The 20,883-nt window shown below is 39.1% G+C and overlaps 1 protein-coding gene across 11 annotated transcripts in view; it reads left to right on the plus strand.

The window, feature by feature from the left end:
* Nucleotides 1-20,883, plus strand: part of LOC126923558 (tubulin monoglutamylase TTLL4-like) — a 239,449-nt gene that overhangs the window by 202,988 nt on the left and 15,578 nt on the right. The window contains exon 1 of one of the 11 annotated variants that reach the window (XM_050737124.1): nt 12,224-12,811. The exons of 9 other annotated variants lie outside the window; for them this stretch is intronic. The gene's annotated coding sequence lies outside the window, so the exon portion shown is untranslated. Of the gene's footprint in view, nt 1-12,223; nt 12,812-16,265; nt 16,587-20,883 lie in introns of those variants that run through there. One more of the 11 variants, XM_050737125.1, reaches the window with a different exon arrangement.

Below are 20,883 nucleotides of genomic sequence, written 5' to 3' on the forward strand. Positions count from 1 at the left end.
CGCTGGTTCGTTTGAGACGCGTCGAATATCGCGGTCTAACAGGATGTAAGTAGCCCGTCGTTTGCAAATATCGCCTTTGCAATCGGACAATATTTTTTCATTTTTTCCAACGATTTCTCGTCCTTGCTTTTTACTATAAGGTACAACTATAAGGTTCCTCGGTTCTTTTTCCAACGTGTCGCCCTCTTCATGAGTGCATAGCTTGAAATGGCCCTTGCAATTTTTTTGAGATATTTCATGTTTCGCAGTTCGCAGAGATTTACAAAAGTCGATAAATAATAAATAATCTATTCGTACATCGATTCCAAAGTTATAAATACATTGGAATGTAAAATCTGACAAGCAGTATCTTTGCAACTTTCCATTGGAATTTTCGATTCTTCGTAATACAGCCGCATGTACCTGTGTAATAAAATCTAAGAAACCAAAAATTTGTTTCGTTGTTTAAGAAATAACGATTTCGTCAGCTCTGGCTGCCAAAAATCGTCTTTCGAAACTCTGGAGCCAGCCGAATCAACCATAGACACCGAACAACCGCCCAAGTCGTGGCATGCGTGCGTGAACCGCGGCACAAGCGTAGCACACGAGCAGCACACGCACAGCACGCAGCTTTTTCCCTCCCTCTAACCAACGCACATGCCCCCGCGTCCATCTCGATCAAAAGGAGACCCCGACGAAGGCAAACGGTCGAAGAGAAGAATGGGCCCGATTCAAGGCGGCTATACGACACACTTGTGAGGCTTTTCTGGCCCCTCGCCACGGGGTGGATAGTCGTGCAGGAGGGGAAATGGAAGGCCTGCGAGGCCCTTCGTCAGTTCTGGCCGTTTCAACACGGGAAGACTCCGATCGACCGGTTCCCACGAAACGGAGACACACCACCTGTGCGTCGGAATGAGGACGAACAACCCTCCGTGCAAACGAGCAATCGTCGAGGGGACGTGTCATGATTTTCGAGCCTAATTTCGGCGACGCACCCGGCTTACACCAGGGTGGGGGCGTTAAATCATTCGCTACGGGTTACAAGATTCGCCCCTTTACTTCTATTCAAGCTGTTGCACAGGGTTTCACGTGATTGGGACAATCGCGGAGAAAGAACGTTCTGTTTCCCTTCGATTTTTTCGCATTGTTGAAGGATAGGGTTTTTTATTTAGTTTAACTTAAAGCGTTTAGTATTCGTAATATTTATAATTAAGAACGTAATATGAATATTTGTAACGTATTTTTATTTTATGAATTACAAATGTTTCCAATTCTTTGAATTAATGTTTCTGCTCTACTACGGTTGAATAGAACTATTTTGTTACTCGACGAACTAGTTTTACTTAAAGCGTTTAATATTCGTAATATTTATATCTGAGAATATAATACGAATATTTGTAACGTATTTTTATTCTATGAATTACAAATGTTTCCAATTCTTTTAATTAATGTTTCTGCTCTACTATGGTGGAATAGAACTATTTTGTTACTCGACGAACTTGTGACAACGACAATATCCAAATCCACGCCATTCCATACTACCTGACAGCGAGCCATTAGGTTTTGACTTGACCTTTGCACGTGGCCCAACATTACACTTTCCCCATTACGTAGGGCGATCAGGATCCTCGCCTTGCCCCTCAACACCTACAAACGCAACATATAAAAACTGCAAGCCACATATAAAACCATGAGACTAGTCTTGAGGCTTGTGTACAGTTTGGCCGTGATTTGAACAACTATTTTAACTTCGCTACTTCATTGTAATATTATACTTAATCATTTTCGTGAATAAAAGTCTACAAAATTATAAAAGCACAGTCAAGTTAAATTATTGCTCAGCTAGTCCCTTTTTATCATTAATTTTACGTGACAAACTCTTCGTGGTCAGATTTTGCAATTCTCCAACCGGAAAACTGGTTGAAAATGATCTTCTAAATTGATAAAAAGGATTTCGATGTTTATGTAACCAATGATATTTATTATTGCAATACTTTTTGATATATACAATTTAGATTTATATCCTGGTGATTCAAAAAAAAAAAAAAAAAAAAAGATAGCAAGTGTTGCTTCTAATTACCAATCCATCGTTAATTTCTGCATACTGTTCCTGCAAAATCGACCAAAGTGTCGCTGCGTTTACGAGCTATAACGTACGTGTTATTTCTACTCCCTCAAACCGTGTCATCGTTTTCTGTCTACATCATCAAATTACAAATCGCTTGGATCTCCTCGAAGATACGTAAACTCGACTCAACCCCCGTATCGCTCATCGGAGAAAAGACATCCCTCAACAAATTAACCTTTTATCCATATACCCGGTGTTAACCGGCCTAAAGTCTGCGTTTGGCCGCGTGGATATTCTTTTAATGGGGAAACTAAGGAAGAAAACGTCGGGATAATTAAGACTCGAAACGCTAATGGACGAAAGAGGAGGAGTCGAAGGGGCAATTGGAAGCGGAAAGCGGCGGCGTGTTCTTTTTTTTTACAAAAGATGTGGCGCCGCGTGTTCGAGGAACGAGAAATATCGTTCGTCAGTTGAGAACGATCGCGCCTGCGGCTCAAGTGCTTCATCGGGCCAACGTTCAACCGGTAGCAGTTGTTAATTAGTCCGCTGCTCGTTTAGATTCACCGATCAGCCAGCGAATGAAATTAAAAAGAAAAAAGAGAAAAGAAAAAGGAGGATATTTCAAAAATCATCAGCCGACAGCGTGCAGCGTTTTATGAGCTTCTTTTTATCTATAAAGAGCCCCAAGGACAACTTGTTCCGCATAATCTGGCCAGTCGGTGGTATTATTCGCGATCCAGCTGATTCCAGCTGGAATTTCTCATCGTGATCAATTTGCAATTAATTAATCGTTCGATGGATCGATAAGCTTCGAGGGATGAGATTGGAAAAATGATTTGAAAAATGATAGAGATGATAGGAAGATGGATGAAGTTAATTGGTTACGCTAGCCGCTGCGGTAATTTGCTTTCCAGCTGGCTACGATAGCAGCTTGTACCATTTTTTTACCGTGTTATTTACGGAATTTTGTTATGATAATTTTATACGAACGTTATATACGAGTGATACAGATAATTAGGAGGATAGATAATTTAAATGCTAATTCTTTCTTGCGATCTTTGATTTATTTTTGTTAAATACGATGAAAGCTAGTTTTCTTGCCATTTTACGCGCCACGTAATGTGTTGACGCGTGGGATTTCTAGCAGATACACGTAATTTCAATACTAATTCCTCGTGCAAGGAAAGGCTGCAACTTGTGGCAGATCTCGATCGCTCGATTTTTTAATAATTCTCACCTTCTACGTTCACTTTCGTTAATTACATCGCACTATGCGAAGATTTCAGACGAAGACACGATAGATCACATCTTCCATCTTTTATAGAGAAACAATTATAAACTTCAGTATTTACATCGTTATCAACATTCTTATCATATCCATATCGTCGAAAACATCTTTTCATTTGATTCTGAATCTCACGTATTTCTTCTATATTCCTTCTAGCTTCAAAGATAAACACATATTGAAAACTATTCGAATATTCTTTGGTTTAATTAAATTTCTAATAGGCCCAACAGATTCCTTTTACTTCTTTCTGTTTCATGTTAAAATACCACTTAATTACTCGTAGGCTGACACTAAAATTAAAAAGTCAAGGAAATAGTAAGAAGATAGGTCTTCTTACCATCTAGGAATTTAGGCCGTGCTCGTCCTACGATAATCTTCTGTTATTAATTCTACGATAATCTTCGAATTCTGTGCATCTTGTTCGTATCTTTCAGTTTCCCCGCAAAATGCATAAAAATCCGCCTTCTAGTAACTAGGAGCGTTCTACTTCTACAAAAAGATCGTCGATCCCTGGCGCGATTTCGCAGTGACGATCGTCAAAAGCCAATGGTGGTTCGCGTGGAACCGTCGAGGAGGCAGCATCGAACACCACACCACGCCACGTTGTCGTACATGGCGAAAGAGTTAAAATTAAAGGTAGAAACACGCAGCCCCGGCAGGGGACCGTTGTACGAGTAACCTTTCAGTCAACATCGACGTTAATTCGAATCGTACGGTGTATACGCGAAGCAGGTGGCCCGATGAGGAGGAACCGGACCGAGGGAACGATGAGACGCGATTACCGCGAATATAACGGTACGCGGGCGCCGGTGATGGAGAAAAATGTGAACCGCGAAAATTGCAGCCCTCCGCGAAGCCCTCTTCGTCTCTCTCTTTCTCTCTATCTTTCTCTTCCACATTTTTTCTTCCTTTTCTTTTCCATTTTTTCTCTTTACTTGCCATTTTCTCTTCCCCATCTGTTTCTCTTTTCTTCTCTTTCTCTCCTTTCCATCTTTTTCTCCCTTCTTCCCCTTCTCTCTTTCTCGTCTTTTTCTTTTTACTTCCCTTTTTTGCTGATAATTTTTCGCCGTTGGTCGGCCGCGATGATTCGATAAGTCGTTCGGCGATTCGTTCTGCCACCCTGTCGCTGAGACATCCTGGCAGAGAGCAGGTGTAATTCCCGTAGCTGGGCCACGGGGCGCATAATTGAGTCGAGCTAAACAGGTCACGCGGTCATTTCGATGTTTATCGAAGCGAAGGGCCTCGCGTGATACCCGCTGTCCTTTCTTTCGCGTGTCTCGTCCTTTGCGGACTGTTAAATTCCGATTGAATGGAGAACGGTTTCGTCCCATTTCCAAACTGATCCTCTCGCACGAATCCTACAGATTCTTCTTACAGATCTTTCGCTATTGTCCGAGTTTTCTTTCACACAGTTGATCTTGCGGGCTGTGACAGAAAAATGTCGCTGGTTTCTGAAACGTGTCGAGGTACCTAATAGCCGTGAACTTTTAATCTTTTACTGTTGAAGTTTGGAAGTATGCACTGCTATAGCCACGATATGGAAATTTTTCTTAATTACCCAATATCTATAATTTTATCAAGATATCAGTAAGATGAATTTAATTCCATATACAAAATGTACCAAATGTGCGTCAATTGTTAAATCGAGTTAAATCGATCAGACACGACTGGAAATATTGGACTGGCAACTAAGCGATTGCGGATTTTGTCATTAGATGGTATTGACAAAATCCGCAATCACTTAGTTGCCAATCCAATAAACGAGTCGCTCGGCAGTCACAAGATAAATCAATTGCATAAATTAAAATACGTAGACGAATGATCGTTATAGACATCATCTTTACAAATTTCCCATGTCACTTGCAACTACGTCTTCTATCTTCTCGTGATAAATTCATTCACGAGAACGAGACTCTTTTTCGTAAGACGCGCAATGCTAATCATAGTAACTTCTTAAAAAGCGATCACACGGAAGCTGCGATCGATATGACTCGTGAGAGGATTGAATGTAGAAAAATGAATTTCCAGCAGATTCTAAACGGTTCTTCGAGCTTTGATAAAAGAGTTGGCGTGAATTAGCAAAAAGCAGGAATTCCACCCGCTACACGAATTGATGCAAACTTCAACATGCGCGTAAATTTTACGTAACCGCGACAGATTGCCGTTGGCAGATCGCGCGCGTGTTACGACGATTTAAAAGGAGGTTCCTTCGCTCTCTTTTCGTCTCGTGATTAATTGGTCTCGTGCGACTATGTCCCAGCCGCGTGTTCCCTTGCACGCGTCGTTGCGTAAGCGTTCGAGACAGTCTTACCACTCAATCTGAGGCTCAGGTGAAAGTCACTATAAGCATCGAGGTCTGGCATCGAACAAGTGATTTTTGACGACGTGGAAATCGGCCAGCTTCTGATAATTAAATCGAGGCACCGTCTGACAGCCATCGTGCCACGGAATTCGACCGGTTCTACGAATGAAAAATCTGCTCGTTGTGTCCGACTGCGGACGACTTCAAAGGAATCGTGGACCCGTCGTTCCGGGACATTTCAACTTTTATGTTCAAGTAACGTTATTCTTTGGAAATTTCGCGATTAAAATTAAAAAGGAAATGTAATTCTTTGGAAATTTCATGATTGAAATTGGAAAAAAGAAAGCAGGACGTTCTTTATCCTTCGTCTGTTTCTCCGTTTACGAAGCTTCACTTGTTGAAGACAAAAAAAAAGTCAATCTTTTAATTTTTCATATCCTTTTTACGTTATTTATCCTTCTTCCTTGAATTTAATTCCGATTAAGATCGAATTCTATAGAAACTTCTTTAAATGCCAATAATTTCCATCCACCGATTCAACGTCCTTTGTAGACTTTTTATTCGAAGAATGTTAATTATTGGTATTATCGTTTCAGTGTGTAGCAAGATTTCTTTTCACGCACGTCTGACGCGTCATAGTGTTCGTAAGAACCCAGTGTCGCATATGTGACATGAATAGTTTATCATTGTCTGATCGTACAAATAAATCAAGTCTACACTGAAGTACCTTAACGATAGCAAAGTATCACACATGTGTCTCATTATATAACATGTTTGTGTCTTCGATACATGTTGCGCATACAATTTTCCGACGCATTATCATAACAAATGATAAAACTCTAAAATATTAGAAACATTAGTGACCCAATGACATCAATCGAGAGTTAGAAATTCAATTGAGAGTTAATGTGGTGGATAAGTTTCCTTGTCATGTTAAACGTAGCTATTTGGCGTTGTGTATAATTAAACGGTCAAACACATTTGCTGCATTATCTCTTTGATATTTCGAAGAAAGCATTGATCGTGCCTGGAGTGAAATTATTTTTGCAAAGGGTGAATTGAACGCTGCAGGATATCAGGACATGTGACATGGCAAATTATTGCCTTTCATCGCTGAAACGGCAGACAAAAGGACAACTTTTTAACAACACGATGCTGTTATTCATACGACCGCCACTGTAAAAAAAAGTGGTTTTTTCGCAATGGAATTATTTAACATGGTCAGCATCGTGTCTTAATCCGAACGCCATCGACGAACCGTGGGGAATTCCAGCGAGAAGATTTTACGTTCAGGGAAAGCCACCTATAGGGAACACCGTAGAATTTAAAAACTAAACCCTAAAACCCGCGGATGTTCAGAACGAAACTCTAAATAAGTTAGCGGATAGTGTACCTAACAGATTCAATCGAAACATAGCAATCAAAAATAAAGGAAAATTCACTAAACGTTGAATGAAAGCGTAACAAAGTTAACGTCGAGTTTACATCTCCTGGCAGCCGAAAATACAAAAGAAACGAGAGAAATTTACATTTTCTGCAAACTTCAAAAGAAGACAATTTTTGTGCTTCAGTTTTACTGTACATTATATTGGGCTGGCGACTAAGTGATTGCGGATTTTGTCATTAGGTGGTGTTGAAAAATCCGCAATAACTTAGTTGCCAGCCAAATAATATGAAATTATACAAACGAGTCTGTCAACTTTTCTTTTCGTGTTGTAATTATAGTGTTTTACTGTACATTATATTGGGTTGGCAACTAAGTGATTGCGGATTTTGTCATTAGGTCACTTAGTTGCCAGCTCAATAATATGAAATTATACAAACGAGTCTGTCAACTTTTCTTTCCATGTTGTAATTATATTGCTGCAAAGATTGTCTCGACGTTTCATCGACAAATTTAAAAATAGGATCAAGTTTATAATTATCCGCGTCGATGTAGCGTAACTATATTACACGACACGCGTAATCCACTGACACGAGCTTTAAAAATTCTTCAAAGAGTAAACCCTTTAGCCTTCGTCAAAGCGATTCAACGGCGATCGCTTGCATCATCGGTGATTTAAATAATCGCGGCGAGAGATCTCATCGTTTGATCCTTTCCACGGACTTGCACGTTCGAATTAACATTTATCCATATGACGTGGATGGCGGACGTGAACCGAATAATCCTCGACTCACGAAGCCGCTCTCATTCGAACCGAAAGGTATCGCGTCCTGAAAATAAACATCCATTAACGGCGTGAAGAAGTAACAGCATCGGCCCTTTTTGCTTTCACAGGTGTTTGCTACGCGATTGTGGCGTTAACGCCAAGTCGATTAAAAGACCGCCTCCGTGGCCCTTGATGAGTAGGAAGAGAATCCGTTCGACTTAATGCCCGATTATTCACCGCGCAAACGAGTCGGAAACATCGATGCTGGCCATCTTCCCGGTCATTAATCCAATACGGTAATGAAGTTGGTGGAAAAAACGGACAGACGAAGAGGAGAAAAAAGTAGAGTATCCGAAGATGCTCACGAAAACGATCGTTTCATGACTCGTGCAATCGTGCACGTGTTTCTTCGTGGTTTTATCGCTGTCGTAATTTAATTACTTCATAGACGAAATTATCGAATATCCGCAATTTCCTTGGCAAAGTTTCGCATTTCTTATAACCAGACACGGTCAACGTTTACGCAAAAATTCCTATTCTTGTGAGCAGAGGTATAATGAAGTTTGAACAGTGCTTTGTTTCGTCTCTTAAATGCTATAATAATTAGACTACGAGGTTTTCGCGTTTGTAGGAAATTGTAGGAAAGTGTACCATTGCACGAAATACACGCAACTTGAAGAGACGTGTACAATATGTAAAGTATAGTGCTATTTATAGCGTTTGGTAGGTAGAAGAATTTCCTACCGAAATTTTACTGTTTTAATTATACGTTCGAAGATGTGAATTTGCATAAAATCCACAGTCTGATAGGAATTATTTTATTTTGCATGTTTTATGTGTACGTTTTTCAATATTATGCACGTCAGGCGTATTTCCTTCGAATTAATTTCTTGCAAATTATTTACAAGAACTCTATTAATAAATTTGGAATTATTTCTTATTCTATATTTCTGTTATTCTACTTATTATACTTATTCTGTTATATTTAAAAAAGATTGTACGTATAATAGAACGATATCCATATTACGACAAAATATATTCTTCCAATGAAGAAGCTATCGAAATTCATAACGAGATTCGTAAAAGTGAGAACTCGACGTGAGTCTGTCTGAACGTAAAAGTAATTACTATGCAGGAATCGTCTTAGTACCCGCATACCACAATAAACAGTATACCTTTATCTTTATATTTTTTCCGAAATAACCAGATTTTCCCGATTTATCCGTCAAGGTTCCAGTGCAAGCTGTTTCCCTACAAATCTCGTGACAAGTTCGAAGGCAACGGATTAAATCCGGACGCATAAATATTTGTCTGCTAGTTTGTAAACGACCGATGTAATGAAACGTTTCTGAATGTTCCTGTGTCGTCATGGTTTAATCCGTTCATAATTACCACCAGTTCTTCGCTGCAATATCGGACAGACTAATTTATGTAACTTTTTAACGACTCAACTCATCTGAGAAAATCACGAGGTTTTCAAGATTACTTTGGTTGACCAGGTACGTTTGTGCATATAAGAGTTGCTTATTAAATGGAAAAGTGATAAAAATGGATGAAATATCGCAGAAGCGTTTCAAAAGTGGTGTACACGGCTGAAACACGTTTTCCAGGAAAAGTAAAAAAATTATTCGCGAGCTTATAAAAATCTAATTTATTAGCAATAAGCACGCACTCTGAGAAGCATCGGACAAATATTATTTTTATAATCGAAGCTCGCGTTGACGAAGAAGATAAATTCATACGTCACAAAAATTGTTGCTCAAAATTCATTGAAAACTTTTCTTTTTCAAAATTATTCTTTTTATCTCCTCTGGCAGATAACAGATCTTATTCTGTAGAATAAAGTTATTTCGTTTCGACTGTTTGCAAAATATTATTAAATAAATCCGTGAATACCGTTGAATAATTCTAATTTCGAGGACTACGGTTTTCCGTGCTGTGTCGCGTTGACACGACCAAAGTTGACATTCGCAATGAACCGTGAAAAATCTAAAGCAACCGTAACGAATCCACTTAACCCGCTGTATCGTTCGACCTAACCCTTTCGACGTTCAGCTAGTCGATAACAATCGCACGCTTCCATCCAAGCATAGCCCGAGTGACCCATTTACCGTGACGCCTATAGGCGTTCACAGCACGCTCTGCACTTTTAGCGAACGAATTCTCCGCTGTAAAAAGTGCACGTCGACCGAAACTTCTCTGAATCGTTAACAGAGAAACTTGATCTAATATACGTGTGCCGAATGCCGACAGAATTAGAACAATAGTTTGATTAAATGAAATGAAGCGAGATTAAATCGATTTAAATTTAATTAAACGAACGCGAACGATGCGAATGCAAATGCTATGTGTTACGTGACAAATATTGTGAATTATTTATCAGATATGACATTGTTTCAATAAAAAGAGAATATACATGTTGCAACACGTGTGCCTTTGTTAGAATCAAGCAAACATTAACACGTTTGCATGATTAGTTAACGAATGGATCGTCAATTCTTATTCTCTCGAAGGAAACCACGCGGTCAGCTAATATTTTGTAAAGAAAAAAAAGACTAACTGTATAAAATAAATAAATGGTAGGATAAATCAGCAATTTGCAATAATTGGAACCAATTATTTATTGAAATAAACGAATAACAGAAGTGACTTTAAATAAACTATTAAATTATTAACTAAACCACGCGATCAGCTAATATTTTATAAAGAAAAAAAGACTAACTGTAAAAAAATAAATAAATGGTATGATAGATCAACAATTTGCAATAATTAGAACCAATTATTTATTGAAATAAAAGAATAACAGAAATGACTTTAAATAAACTATTTAAAGTAACTAAATTTAAATATAAACTTTTGCTATATATTTTGATATAAAAATGTGTAATAAAATGTGTTGTAAAATGAGCTTACTTTCAAATATGCGAGAAAAAAGGTACGCAGAAGCCTCGACGAGATATTAAATTTTATTATAACGACGTTTAATAGACGATTAGATAAATACGTTTTAATCCAACGAAGCTATCAAAAGTGGCGTAGAAACGTGTGAATGGAGAATTAGAAAACCGAGATGCAAATAATACGCAGTTAGCAAATAATACGACGCGTCTCGAGCAAGGTAACGCGTATTAACGTCGAGATTTTCGACAGTAGAATAGCAAACAGCGTCACAGACACGCGTCGCGAATTCGGTGGGGAGATGTTAGGAGCATGCACGAACAAAAGTCGAGCGACTTCCTGGAAAATTCTGATAGCCTAGAGAACGTTTACAAAAGAACATTTTCAACCGTGAGAATATTTACATATACATCGTCTAACGTACATGCATTCTACTATGTTTGCTATTTAAGTATCACCGCATGTATTAATATCGTATTTTTAACTGTTACCATTTTCGTGGTTTATAATTCAGTCTATAGAATTTTACAATTACGCGCAATCGTTAATAAACATTCTACGTAATTATTACTCACGTAACTACGATGAGTATAATTCTCGCTAAAGAATTTACTATCGATACGTCAGTACGTTAATCGCTAGACGCTTTTATGAAAAATAGCATACTAATTACCAAGTATCATACCTCTACTTATCGCATTAACAACGTCACCTATTCACGACACAAGCCAAGAACAAAAGGAATTAATCGATTAATCCGCGAGACGCTGTTTCCCAGACCCAACCATCCAAGCGTCCCTTTAACCCTTTTAACCTTTGCCCGCTTCCCACAAAACGATTTGCACACAATTACCGATTACCATACCACGACTCACCCAAACGCAATCTTACGAGCAACACCGTCTATTCGTAGCACCAAACTAATCTCCCAAGATCAGAAGAAATTAACCATCTTCAAAACACCATATATCAAACGCAACAACTCGAAAGTCACTCCGAAGGAACTCTACACCTTCCGCCTCGTCGTCCGCATAGATTCGGATTATGAAGGATCGAGCGCGATGTCAGTCTGGAGAATCTGCCCTATAAAGGGGAATCATAAGGAGGAAGAAAGCAAGAAGAATACAACGAAAAAAAAAAGTAGCGAGCGAAGCAAGGAAGAAAATAAGGAAAGGGGATCGTCGGTCGGTGTGTTGGGCAGGGTGCCGACCGAGATGTGGGCAACAATATGGCCCGTGCTCGGTACAATAGCCTCGTATTATGTGCACAACAAGCGGCAATGGGGCCACGCTAAGGTTACATTACCGGGCCAGGTTGGCTCCTCTTCTCTTACAAAGAGGACTCACGGCTCGGTGCACAATGCGACCATCCAAGTGCAAGAAAGATACGAGACTCCTCTCTCTGTGTTCCCACATAAAGAGCATTCGCGTGTATGTGTATTTGGCCAGCGTATCAGCATACGTATACACGTAACGTACACTGGTACAATGGTGTGCGCATGCACAAAGGCCACGCAGACGGTTGCGAACGCGTGTTCCTTGCACGTGGTGGGGACGTTCAGGGCTTCCTCAGGCCTGAGAATCTTCCCACGTTTCTCGTAGCACGAGCCAAGAGTGTACAAGCGAGGAATTTCGGAGGCGAGGCGGCTACCCATTCTGCGGTGAAAGAAGAAGAGAAAGAAAGGAAGAGAGAGAGAGAGAGAATCGTGAACCTTGCGTCGGGGGTTCGCCATTCGACGAGGATGGGCGAGTCGAACGACGCGCGATTTGAAGCGAGAACGAACGATCTACAAGCGCTTTCGGTGCGAGAATGAAGAAGAGGGAGACGAGGAACAGTGCGGAACCGTTTCGTATACCAGCACGTTCCGAATTAGCGTCGCTGAACTGCTGCCGATGGTGGTGCGCCGGGTCGCTGACTACTCTTCTTCTTCCACCTTCTCTGCCGTGATACCGTGTCTCGGCCTGATTGTCTCGGTACATAGTAACACCGAACGTTAGACCAGAAGAGGGAGAGCCGAGCGGATCGAAGACGCTCTGCTGCTTTTTCGGTAAACATGCTGTTCCGGCGTTCGATGCCTCCTCGTACGTGCACTGGCTTCGTTGGACGATATTGATTGCCCCTTTCAGGTAACTCACTTACTTAGGCTCCTCTCGCGCGCTCTCTTTCTATCGTGTTCGTCTTTTTTTATTTTTTTTTTTTTTTTTAATTCTTTCTCTTTTTAAATATTTTTGGATACTTTCGAATAGGTTCGGAGAAAGGTTTGAGCTACTGTTATAGTTTTCGAAATTTAAGGGATATTTAATTTTTGTATGGTTACTTATGAGAATCTTTGCACACTTTATGAAAGGGAAATATACCAACGATTTACACAAATGAATTGTGCAGTATTTATTTATTGGCAGACGAAGTAACAGTTTTGAATGATCGAATGTTAAACATTTTATTGTCCGATCATTCGAATTTAACATACGACAAGAACGTCTACGAAAACATGACAATACGTATTTTTAGCTATATGTACGCTGCGATATTAAATACTTAAACACAGATATAATAAAATACTTAATGCCTATACTAAAAAGATTTAAGCCTATTTGTTATATATACGTAATACGCGGGACTAAGGAGATTTGGATTTACTAGTTACGTAAGAGTCTTATCCTTACTTAAAGAATATACCTATCACATCACATAAATTTTACGACTTCAGAAAAATTCCTCTTCTATACTTCTACTCGAAGTAATCCCTTCGAAAAACGATATTAACATGTACCATCCACACATATACGATATTACAAAGTAGAGGATTAAATAATGTACAAATTGATTAATTTTTAATATTTCAAAAAAGTTCTTCCTAATTTTAGAGAAGTATACTCCTGGAAAATGGAAGAAAAACGAACCGATCCCTCGAAACATCTAAATTGGCATATCCCGTTAAAAATCGATATTAACATTGTACCAACTCGCACGATATTATAATATCATTCGTCTATTCGTCAATTTTTAATATTCCAACCTGTTCCCCGAGCTTTTATTCTTTACGTATATAGCTTCTGGCGATATAATTTCGAAAAGGTATATTGGTGTAAAATAAAAGGGAAACGAGCCGATCATTCGAAAGATCTAAATTAAAATAGCTCGTGGAAAAAAGGGAAGAATAAAAGCGCCTGGCGAAGAAGAGGCTTGAATCCGATCGGCCGTTGGCATAGTATCACATCACTGCAGGGTCGTTAATACGATTAATAATAACGCAAGCCAGTGTGTCTCGATGATACCGGCGTGCCATCGCGGATAACGCTCGTTTTGTTCAGCTTAACAGGCACACGGTCGCGTGGACGCGCGCGCGCGCGCGACCAGCCACCACATCCGGCTCGGACGACCAATCAGTGTAATTATCCTACCGGTCTCTCTGCTGCTACGCACTCATGGTAATGCCTCGTTTTCGACGTCGCGTCGGCAGCATTATATCAGTCGACCTGGAAAAAGAATCGCGTTTCATCGCGATCCGAACGTTTAAAACCCTTTCAGTGGAGATCTCTTAGACCGGGATCGTTCTGTCACGATGAAATTAATGACGACGCGTGCACCTGTTTCGCGATACCGCGTTTAACTGCAAATTGATGTATCTGCGCAGTTTTATTGTAAGATCCTTCCCGGTTTTCAAGCAAAGGAAGTGAATGTAAACTTTATTTTTGATACTAAAATTATTGGAGTGAAACAAACGAGCGATTCGTAATTTTTCGTAGAAATTTTTACGAATTTACGATCGCCTCGTCTTGGGAATTTTAATAATGTTGTTTGAAGATCGTCGGAAACGATAAGTATCTTTCTATTGGTTTCTTCCATTTTAATGCCACTTTATGATTAACCCGTTAACGCCCGCTGTATTCGAAAAAGTTCACTCGGTATATAGCATCGCGATAATTCCAGCCTTGAAATCGGCCTTTAATGGATAAATAAAGAATATTACGTAATTTTTCGTAGAAATTTTTACGAATTTACGATCGCACTATCCTGGGAATTTTATTAATATCGTTTAAAGATCGTAGGAAACAACAAGTATCTTTCTATTGGTTTCTTCCATTTTAATGCCATTTTATGATTAACCCGTTAACGCCCGCTGTATTCGAAAAAGTTCACCCGATATATAGCATCGCGATAATTCCAAGCTTGAAATGGGCCTCTGATGGATAAATAAAGAATATTTTTATTCTAATGGCTAAACGCGGAGAGAACCTGTTAGGCTCCAAGATATAGTCAAACGATTTGGTTTTATAGTTATGCTTTGTGTCAATGAAAAACACTAATATTACGGCGATGGAAAAATGGATGGAGAAACATACGTTCAGTTTTCGTGTCAAACAAATGGACTAAATTTTACAACTACTTCCTTATGAAAAATAGGAAATGCTTATCTAATGCTTAATAGAAACTTATCGTCTTCTTCTTCGCCTTTTTTATAATTTATATACCTTTTCATATATCTTACATTCTAGTTTTATCGATGTGTCAGTGCAAGCCAAAGCTGTTTCTTCACCACGAAATTAGTTGCAAATGTACGTACATCTTAGTTTCTTTGAAACGAGTTTTACATTATAGACGCTGTTGTCTAGAAGCGTTAATTTATGCAGACTTTGATTTATATCGAGCAATTAGAGATTTCTGTTAGTTTTTCTGTCTTCGTTTTAATATTAACGTTACATCGTCTGTACGTGTGTGACTAACGATGACGTTAGTCATTTTTTTTTTTTTTTTTTAGACATTTTTCACCATTAATTCATCGATCTTTTGTTACTTTATACTCTGTTAGGCGTTTGTTACGCAATATATTGGATCTTTTAAAGATTTTATTCCTCGTAGCAGCTTATGGCAGGTAGGCAATCGAAGTTTCCTTCTAAACATATATTCGATTCTTCTTCGTTGTCTGTAATGATATTTCTCCTCGTTATCGATGTATCATCTTCTTGGAACCAGCGAAACATTAAGCAAGCGCAAGATCGAGATATCGTAGTCGTCCGTAAAACGTTAAAATAAAATCGATCTTAAACTGGTTCGATTATAAGAATCACGAAACACGATTCGAAGAAAGCCGTCGTTTTGATAAATTTCATCGCGTGATTCACCTCGCGGTCCTACGTTTCTATTTTCAGATTTAAATTCATGCAAAGACGATTAGTCAGTCGATAACCGAGAATCCAAGTCGTAAAGTACCCCAATACTCTCGTTCCCTAAAAATTAACGCTCTTTCGGTCTCACTTTCAATTACGATTCCTCGAATTACTTTCCAGGAAAAATATTTTTCAAGAAACGATAGACAAATTACATATCACGACGTTTTATTAACATTAGCATATCAACGCCGCGATCAACAAAATATCAGACATTGCGCCAATCTAAAAGAGCCGTTACAGGCACCGATGTTTTATTTATAAAAAGCGAAATGAATCATCGACCCTCGATCAATAAGAACGTAGCAAGTACGTGCGCGTAATCGACGAATAGAAAAAGATTTTAAAATTAAATTTGCAACGATGATCGAGTGGGCCATTGATGCGGGCGCATTAATAATAAGTAGATGACACATCAGTACGCAGTTGACGAAATTATTTCAGCGTAACCGAGAAGTCCGGCACAATGCCAAAACGAACGCGAAAATATATTGTGGCGGCACCGGCACGATTGTATCGAACACTCGCGTGTCATAGATAATAGAGTGCAAGATAGGAGAGCTGAGACAGTGTTTCTTTATCTTTGGTTGCTCCTCTTGGTGCACAGAACGCGTACGATACCTGTGATATGTGTATTTCCATATTTATAGAACGCTATTCTACGATACAGTGATAAATCGTCTATCTTTTAATTCCCTGGCTGCCATTCGTCGTGGAAAAGATACGAAAGGTAATATACTTCTGAGTAATATTTTGATAATTCTTTGATATTTAACTCGCTCGATGAAGCTATTGATCGTGTACGTTTAACATCATCGAAGAGAATTTGTTAAGTTTATTTGTAATTTCGCTTGGAGGATAGGCGAATTTGTTTGGTGTCTATGTATTTTGTATTTGTGTAGTATGCGTGTATTAAGTACACGTATGTGTAAACTACGAGTTGCTATATTATCTGAAAAATGTGAGATACGTGAATACAAAGGTAAAACACTGGTTATTATGTAACTGAGAAATAATTTCGTTGAAGGTGTTTTAACCTTGCTAGTTAAAAGCAGATATTGCCATTTCTAGTCGGAGGAATCGAAAGATCGATATTTCGCTATGCAGGTTGCAACTTTCTCCGTAGCAACGATAATTTTACGCTTCGTGTTACTTTGTCAAAATTTTCTTTCGCTGTATTATCGTAGAAACGATAACGACGCTTATACAGATTAAAAATGTCTTATCTTCGATCTCGAACTTTGAAGTGGAACAACGACACAGTCGTGTCGGATGACGTTGTAGGGAAAAATTAATACGTTTATGCTATATTTGTTCGTTGCATTTGTTAAGTATAAACGCATTTTGTGAAAGCATAGAATCTTTTCACGTATCTTACTTCGTCAACTTTCTTTCGCCTATCGCATGATTCATCAAATCATGTCGAACCTGCCATTCTAATTTTTCAATTTAACGCACATATAGTATATCGTTCAACGTTGAAACAAGAATCCACGCGAAGAGAAAGAGAATGAAAAATACGAGCGCCAAGGGGTGAATTTCGGCTGTTTCGTATTTTCGAAACAAACTCTATCAGCAATCTCGTTTTGCAACAGAGACGTTTCTCTTGAAAACGACGCACTGTCGTACAACGACTCGTAAAACGAAGCCGATCGCCAGTTTAAAAGTCCATCTCGTCCAGGTGTAGGAAAAAACAGCAGCGAAATTCTTTAACGAACGACAAACAGACACGATCGTTGCGGCCGATCCATGGTTCCACAAGATCGGCTTTCGCAGTTTAGAGGTAAAGCCTCGTAAATACTCGGCCGGCCCACTCGGACCCGTGTTTGGCCTATCGGCTTCCAAAAGGGCTAAACACCTCGTTAAGTCCCGCAAGCGAAACCTGTCCAAGCGGCCTGCGCCAGGGACGGGCTGCTGCTGGTCATTAAGATCGCACGCTTAATTCGAAAAATCGGCTGCCGAGCTGCACGATCCTGGCAACCTGGAAACCGGTTACTCATACCACAACCACGGCGAATCCTTTTCTAATGCCGGTCAAACGTGTCCCAAGAAAGTGAACCGGTCTTCTGTGGATCATCGGTAGTGCAAACGGAGAACTTGGATTATCGCGCGTGCAATACACTTGGTGTTGTTTCTCGAGGGTTGTTTCCTAAGGGATGTTTAACGCGAGCTTGTCGCTCGTACGAAATTCGTGTTTGGTAGAGGGTAGTAGGGTCTTTGGTTACGTTTTTGTTTTGTTCATTATTATCGGTATTATTATAGATCGTTGCTGCTCATGAATTTATGGAGAATTTGAGGAGCAAAAATATTGCAGAATACATGTCGCATGAAGATTATTCATAAAAATATGATTGTTTATAAACGCGATAAGTTTAAGAGTTAACAAACGAATAAATTTGACGCTGACAGAATTAATGTTGCCTTTTACCGTGACAAGAACATGAGAAATTATGAATATTTACGCATGCTCGTATCTAAATATTCATACTTAAAATATTTATGAGCGTAACTAATGGAACAACACTTAAATAAAATATGTATTTCTTATGCACTGACGAACTCAAATACGTAATTCGATTGCACATTGATCTATATACAAGCAAATCTGAAAATGCGCGGCAGTTACGAGGTATTTAGCTCAACGTACGACGTACGTACTTCAACATCCAAATTTTCTACGATACTTTTGTTAAATTCGCCTAGATATAATTACGAAACCATTAATTTTCTAGGAAATTCTCTAACAAAGAAACAAAGGACACCCTGCCATGTGTACTCCTGTTCTCTACTAATCTTTCACTAAATAACTTACAACTTCTGCACGCATTTTCGGATCAGTTACAAACTTGACGAATGCAACCGAGTCGATCGTATCTCATTACGACATCAATGAAATTCGGAAAATATTTCGTATCGGTTGCACGATACGAACGTAAAGTTTCGCTATGATGAATATCGAAATAATTTCGCGAGCCAGTGTACCTCGTGCCAAATATTTTACTCAGCTGGTAACGAAGCTCGACCAGCACGAAAGAGGACGCGTAGCGATCACGCGACTATTTCAATTGTTCCACATCGAGTAGAATAGAAACTGGTCCAGCGCGGTGAGGCGCTCGATCGGCTCTCGGCTCCGCCAAGTCGTGATTCAGCGGCGCGGTCGGAAGCGGCGACTGCCAGGAGTGGTGGCGACACGCGCGTACACGTGCTCCGCGTCGGTGGTATTCCAGTGAATCAACAAGTGTCGTGGCTCTAGCCGCGCCGATGCACCGCGACAACGCGTCGCCCGGATTCCGATAAACCGGTCAAAGCGACCAGGCTGTCGTCCGCTTAGCTTCTCCGCGTCGCAAAAACTACCGTCCCAGAGAACTCGTTCCTTATCGAAAATTCGATGTCGAGCGCCTGGCATGCCGACAAGTGCCACGTACTACTACACCGCGTCTCACGAGACGTTGCTTTCCCAGCGTCGTAAGATCCACAGATCGCTAGATTAGATGGCAATGGGAATGACGTATCGCCAAGATCGTTTAATCATTTAATCGTCGAGATTAATGAGCGAAACTTTTTTCTTTGAAGAACAGAGAAAGAGAAGAGAATCAAAGAGAGTCGTCGTAAGATACGAAAAATAGGGACACGTTCTGGGATATTATTGGGTTGGCAACTAAGTAATTGCGGATTTTGTCAATACCACCTAATGGCAAAATCCGCAATAACTTAGTTGCCAATCCAATATATATACAGTGGTTGATGAAAATATTTGTATATCAATATTTTGGATTTTGGGTTGAATTCTATTGGGTTGGCAACCCAATACATATATAGTGACTGATGAAAATATTTGAATATCAATATTTTGGATTTTGGGTTGAATTCTATTGGATTGGCAACCCAATACATATATATTGGCTGATGAAAATATTTGAATGTAAATATTTTGGATTTTGGGTTGAATTCTATTGAGTTGTCAACCCAGTACATATACAGTGGCTGATGAAAATATTTGAATGTCAATATTTTGGATTTTGGGTTGAATTCTATTGGATTGCCAACCCAATACATATACAGTGGCTGATGAAAATATTTGAATGTCAATATTTTGGATTTTGGGTTGAATTCTATTGGGTTGCCAACCCAGTAAATATACAATGGCTGATGAAAATATTTGAATGTCAATATTTTGGATTTTGGGTTGAATTCTATTGGATTGGCAACCCAATACATATACAGTGACTGATGAAAATATTTGAATGTAAATATTTTGGATTTTGGGTTGAATTCTATTGGGTTGCCAACCCAGTACATATACAGTGGCTGATGAAAATATTTGAATGTCAATATTTTGGATTTTGGGTTGAATTCTATTGGGTTGGCAACCCAATACATATACAGTGACTGATGAAAATATTTGAATATCAATATTTTGAATTTTGGATTGAATTCTATTGGGTTGGCAACCCAATACATATATAATGACTGATGAAAATATTTGAATATCAATATTTTGGATTTTGGGTTGAATTCTATTGGGTTGCCAACCCAGTACATATACAATGGCTGATGAAAATATTTGAATGTCAATATTTTGGATTTTGGATTGAATTCTATTGGGTTGGCAATCCAATACATATACAGTGCCTGATGAAAATATTTGAATGTCAATATTTTGGATTTTGGGTTGAATTCTATTGGATTGCCAACCCAATATATATACAGTGGCTGGTGAAAATATTTGAATGTCAATATTTTGGATTTTGGGTTGAATTCTATTGGTTTGGGAAGTCCAATAATATGAAATTATACAAACCAGTCTGTCAACTTTTCTTTCCATGTAGTAATTATAGCGTTTTACTGTACATTATATGGGGTTGACAACTAAGTGATTGCGGATTTTGTCTATACTACCTAATGATAGAATCGGCAATCACTTAGTTGCCAGCCCAATAGTATAGGGACAGAAAAAGTTCAGAAATGTTAACACTGAAAAATATACGGTTTAAGCGGAAGATAAATTAAACGGAGAGTAGTATCGT

This window comes from Bombus affinis, chromosome 13 (genome assembly GCF_024516045.1).
Source record: "Bombus affinis isolate iyBomAffi1 chromosome 13, iyBomAffi1.2, whole genome shotgun sequence".
Lineage (NCBI taxonomy): Eukaryota > Metazoa > Arthropoda > Insecta > Hymenoptera > Apidae > Bombus > Bombus affinis.